This window comes from Triticum aestivum, chromosome 1D (assembly GCF_018294505.1).
Source record: "Triticum aestivum cultivar Chinese Spring chromosome 1D, IWGSC CS RefSeq v2.1, whole genome shotgun sequence".
Classification (NCBI taxonomy): Eukaryota; Viridiplantae; Streptophyta; class Magnoliopsida; order Poales; family Poaceae; genus Triticum; species Triticum aestivum.
In genome coordinates this window covers 477,578,742-477,585,109 of record NC_057796.1, presented here as the reverse complement: position 1 = coordinate 477,585,109, position 6,368 = coordinate 477,578,742, and positions in this window count along the sequence as shown.

Genomic DNA, 6,368 nt, shown 5'->3' with positions numbered 1-6,368 from the left:
ATCAGCCGGAGCAGGCGGCCGGGGCGACAGCCGGGGCGGCGCGAGGCGGCCGGAGGAGCATGCGAGAAGCCGGACGAGCGCGGGGATGGCCGGGGCCGGGAACTGCGTAGCCGGAGTCCGGGGCCGCAGGAGGCCCGCGCACAGCGGGGGCGGAGCGACCAGGAACCCGGCGCTGCGCGAGGCCGGCGCGTGCGGGAAGGAGGTCTGGCTTGGGTGGAGATGCCGGCGAGGTGGGCACTCGGGTCGGAGCCGGCGGACCGAGGCGGTGGAGTAGGCGGAGGCCACGCGAGGCCGGATGAGGCGCTCGGGAGCACCCGGAGTAGAGGACGGTGGAGGGACGCAACGCCGGGCGTGGTTGTGCAGCGGCCATGGCCTCGGCTGCCAGGCGCGCGTGCTGGGGAGGCGAGGCAGGGGAGCAGGCGGGTTGCGGCGACCCCGCGCGCGCGGAGGAGCCGGCTACTGGGCGGGAGCCGGCCGTGGAGGCGCGAAGGCTGGCCGGAGCAGCCAGCCGGCCCGGGCGCGTGGGCGAACACGAGGTGCTCGAAGCAGGGCGCCGGGTTGGCGGAAGCGGCCCGGAGCAGGGGCGCGCGGCCACGGAGGTGTGGGCGCGAGGCGGAGATGACCCGCAGCACCGCTGCCCTGCCCCGCTGGAGCAGCTGGTCCAGCGGGTCAACGATGACGGCCGGCAACCGGATGCGTAGGTAGCTGGGAGCAGCGGCGACATGCGCGAGCAGGAGAGCGGCTAGAAGGAGCAGCGCGGTGTAGATGCAAGAAATACACCGCGTCATTGTCTGGGAAGCGTACGGGATATGTCCGACTTGTGTGTTTGGCTAATGGTTTGACCATGGTTGACTAATGCATGGTTAGCTTAGGAGTGGTGTATGAGCACTGTACGACTTGCATCTAGGAAACGTATGAGTGGGCTGGTAGGCAGCAACGGAAACAACGCAGCGCAGCGACGGAGTCACCGGCCGGAGCGACGACGAGGCTCACTCGTCCGGCGGGTCACATGCGTGCACACGAACTGAGCTAGCTAGCGAAGCTAGTATGCATGCTGCTGTAGCCGAATCCATCGGGTTCGCTAGCTAGCCGTGCACGAACGCGTGTATGCACAGAGGCCGGATGTGCTCGGGACAGCCGGCGAGCAAAGCGGAGCTGCGAGCACGCAGACCGAGGGCAGACGACGACGACGCGCCGTCCAGCACGGTCGCGCCGGGGGCATGCTGATGTCGAGCCCCAACCAGTGCCGGAGAGACGGCGGCGACGTCGCGGTGATGATGAAGATGGCGAGGCCGACGGCGAGGACGCGCCGCCCTCGCGGCCACTCCGGGGGCATGTCGATGTCGAGCCCCCGACCGCTATCGGAGAGACGACGCGACGCCGCGGCGGTGAATAGGAAGATGGTCCCGCCCGGACTGCGAAACCAGCAGCAGCGCGGTAGCATAGTACCGCCCCACAGTGGGCGCCAAACGTCGTGGTATTCTCACGGGGGGTCCAGGACGACATATGCCACAAGGTGGCTTCGTGTGAGGGCAAGACTGTTGCTGATAGGCCCGGGAGCGGGTATGCGAATAGCACGCGGTAGTTTACCCAGGTTCGGGGCTCTCTGGAGAGATAATACCCTTACTCCTGCATGTCTGAGTATATCTGGTATATCTGGTACAGAGTGCTCCTGGAGCTGTATCTGAAAGCAGTGCCACAGGCATCTGGTTTCATATATGCATGTATGTGGCATGCTCTAGTGGCCGGCCATGCTCATGGCCATGAGCATGTGTATGCTCATGCGTGTGTGTGTTGTGTCCTGGATGGATGGATAGATGTGTGCCCTTATATAGGCATGGGGTAGCTTAGAGAGTAAGCTAGGTAGTGGCATGGGCAAGGCATGGTGGGTGTCATCTTTGTCCCCTGGGTCACTTCATAAATAGTGCCCATGGACAAGGGACACTATACATGATGGTTGGGGTGACACGTGAACAGTGCCGAGTACGGCCGCCACGTCGGGGTCGCGTCAGGCTGCAGTTGACTTCGGGCAGCCCGCTGGTTGGAGCAGTCGGCAGCCAGCAGCCGGCCGGGGTGGCCGGGCAGTCGGCAGCCAGCAGCCGGCCTGGTGGAGCAGTCAGCAGCCAGCAGCCGGCCTGGTGGAGCAGTCAGCAGCCAGCAGCCGGCCGGGTCGAGCAGTCGGACTGAGGGGCTTTGCTAGCCCCGATGTCTTGAAATATCGTCTTGCCGTCTTCGGGATACCCGTCGCCAATAACTCCGACACTAGGCCTTGTTTTCAAGCATTGCAACACCGTTTTTGTGCCCGTTTACTATTAGTTACCTTGCTGTTTTTATAATTTCATATTACAAAAGCCAATATCTACTATCCATATTACACTTTTATCACCATCTCTTCGCCGAACTAGTGCACCTATACAATTTGCCATTGTATTGGGTGTGTTGGGGACACAAGAGATTTCTTGTATTTGGTTGCAGGGTCGTTTGAGAGAGACCATCTTCATCCTACACCTCTCACGGATTGATAAACCTTAGGTCATCCACTTAAGGGAAAATTGCTACTGTCCTACAAAAATCTGCGCTGGGAGGCCCAACACGTGTCTACAAGAATAAAGTTGCGTAGTAGACATCTGAGGGGTATAAATAGGCAGCACCAAAAATCCAACCATTACAAGTCTTTGACCCCACTCAGTGACATTGATAAGAAAATGTTGGTGAGACCGACTAGTGCAAAAGACTTTACCGTTAGGCTTTTCGGTGAGACCAATCATACCAGCTTAGTGGGACTGAAGTGCAATGGCTAGGGTAAGACATCGTTTTAGAAATTCCGATCGGTTCATATTGGTGACTCCTGAATGAAGCAACTTCAGCACAGAAACTTGGCCAGACCATCTCGGTGAGACCGAGATCCATTTCGGTTACACCAAAGTATTAGGGTTTGGCATGTGGCAGTGCATATGGTAATCTCGATGGATCCGGATGAGAGCTTTTTGGGGGGACTGAGATCAACTTTAGGGTATTGGATAGGATGGAAGTGGATAAATATTTGAGGGTTTTGGAGCAAAATCACTAAGCACTTGAGCAATTGAGTCATGATCAAAATCTCATCCTTTTTAATAGTATTGGCTTTCCTATGGACTCAATGTGATCTTGGATCACTTAACCAAAAAACAGAGTGTTGAATTTGTGCCAATCTTTATCCTTTGTATTTTGAAGGGTCCACATCCTCATGTCCTTGTCATGCCACTGTTGAACCTGTCTGAGACATACTAGATAAAAGTATTAGTCCAACAATATGTGTGTTGTCATTGATTACCAAAACTACCAAGGGAGAAAATGTGCTTTCAAATCGGAATCGGACATTCAGCTGTGCCATGCTTAGTACCCACGCTGCTTCATGAAATCATGGGCTGAGTAATTAAGATCGATTCCACGACATGTGACGCTCCGATGGGAAACTCCCACGTTTTTAGGCCCTGTTGAAACAACTAACTAAACTCTGATCCTGGCATACAAATCATACCCATACAAATAATATAGCTGGAGCGGAGGCTTTTCAAATTGGTAAATAATGAGGAGGAATGTAACATATGCTGGTGGCTTGAAGAACATGATCGGAGGGCGCCTGCTCCTTTGGCCTTTGGGCGAATTTAAGCAAGAAAATGTAAGGGGATGTGACGATGTGGTAATTTGGTGAGATCGGGAGTGGAGTTCTACCGTGATGGGGAGGATGAGTTTGGGTATATTAGAAGGGGGAATGGAAACTGAAAGGAAGGTGGAAGGTGAAGACACGCTTTGGTCATTTCATATGCATTCATGATTTTTGGCCAAGAAAGCACACCGGTTGTGGAGGCAGAAGAGATATATATATATATATATATATATATATATATATATATATATATATATATATATATATATATATATATATAGAGAGAGAGAGAGAGAGAGAGAGAGAGTTGCGGCTAGCAGAAGACAGAGAGAGAGCAAGGGTCGGAGCGGAGAAGATAACCAAGCCATACAGGGCTGCGTTAGTCAGATGGGCTTCCACAAATGACCGACAAAGCTAGCTATCCAACCCATGTTGTTGGCATCGTACAACACAGGACCCATGTGGAAGAAACTCAGCTGGGAAAACACATCGACTACACCCCGCGAGGCGGCAGCAGCATGCTCACATGGCAATTGTTGATGTGAATAGCTTGCATGTTAAGAAATCAGGTAGTGGGGGTGTCCTATTTAGATCTAGTAGATTATAACAATATCGAAGTGATTCTCTTGGAATATCCGATTTAAACAACAATGAAGCTGGGTGTAAAAATACATTCATCAATGGTGTACCTCAATTTGCTTATTTTTAACGTATGGCCTATTGGTATGTGAGGTCATCTCGAGACCAAGAGGTATGTCGCGATTGGCTTCATGTCGGAAGGCCACCAGAGGTATCCATCTGCCAATGTCCATTGGGTGTGATCAGGGGTTGTCTACGATGGTACCCGAGGCTAGAGGGTGGGGTGTCGGCAAATGCCTTGCCAGAGCATGGTCTAGCCACCGCCATCGCCGACTGCACACACCGTTCTCCTCCTTGGAGGCATCTTTTATCCTGCCCCTCCACTACTAGGGAAAACCCTAGTAGTAGCGTGGGTTTTGAGGCTATCAGCAGCGCGAGCAGCCGCGCTACCAATAAGGCGCTACAGCTAACTGTTAGTAGTAGCGCGGTCTGTACCCGCGCTACTACTATTGACTATATCAGCAGCGCTTTTCCGGAACGCGCTACTATTAATTAGCTGTATCGATTTCCTAGCCCCGCGCTACTGCTATATCTTTCATCATTTCCCCCCGGCTTCCTACCCCGTTTCAGCTTCAATAAACTGCAATTTCCAGATACTAGGTACTACTAGATATCAATTTCATAAAGCATTATAGGTACTAGGTAGTACTCCCTTGGTTCCAAATTACTCGTCGTGGTTTTGAACTAAAACCACGACGAGTAATTTGGAACGGAGTGAGTACTAGATAACAATTTCATATATACTCAACATGCATCCTCAAGCAGTACTAGGTGATATCGACGACGATCATCATATGTAGTTCTAGATGATATCGACGACGATCATTATATGTAGTTCTACATAATATCGACGACAATCATCATATGTAGTTCTAGATGATATAGCCACACATACATATGTAGTTCTAGATGATATCGACGACGATCATCATCCTCAAGCCTGGGTGGTGGGTGTTCCTGATAGTAATTAGGATGGCCTGTCCAACACGAAGATTCTTGCCAACGAGGAATCTCTTCTACCCAACCGAGTTTAAGTGTGTGCGACCGACTGTGTCCATGCGGTAAGTACAGGTGGTGACGGAGCCCTTTGCGGTAAGGCGTAGTCCAGCTGAGCCTTCTTCATCAGGCTCGATACCAGAACTCACAGATAGGTTCTTTGGCAATTTCTGAATAAGAAAAACATATCAATTAATAAATAGCCTCGCACATACTCTTGCAAATATATTTCCATTAAGTCTAGATTTCTACACTATCAAAAGACACAGTACTATGCATTTGTACTAATTAATCATGAATTCTACTAATAAGTATATATGGATTATCTACACTATTAATAGTTTCTTGGATTCTACACTAATAAGCATGTGATCAGACTCTACACTAAAGCATATCATCGACTAGATTCCCCAAAGCATATCATTGGACTCTACACTAAGCATATCATCGGATTCACTAAGCATATCATCGGATAATTTGCATTTGTAAGTATAACAATAAAGCATATATATATATCATCAAATTACTACACTACTAGGAAAAGGGCTATAGATGGAATGGCCACTGATGGCGCACCAGACATGTGGTGCGTCATTGCTATATAGCAGTGGCGCACCATGTGCCGGTGCGCCATTAGTGTGAAAGACACTAATGGCGCACCAGACAAACGGTGCGCCATTAGTAACAAAAAAAAATTATTTTATTTTTCCAAACATACTAATGGCGCACCAGGGCACAGTGCGCCATTACTAGTTCTAACTAGTAATGGCGCACTAGCCACATAGTGCGCCACTACTATATTTTTTTATTTTTTATTTTTTTGCAAAACTACTAATGGCACACCAGGGAACAGTGCGCCATTACTAGCGATCCCCCTCCATCTCGATCGCTATCCCACCTCACCAGATCCGGTCCCCCTCGCCGCCGAGCACCCCCCGCACCCTCTACCCCGCTCCACCGGGCGCCGCCGCCGACCCCCCGCACCCTCCCCCGCTCCACCGCCGCCGACGACCCACCGCACCCTTCCCTGCTCCACCGCCGCCCATTGGAAGAAGGGAAGCAGAACCTTTAGCATTACTAAATT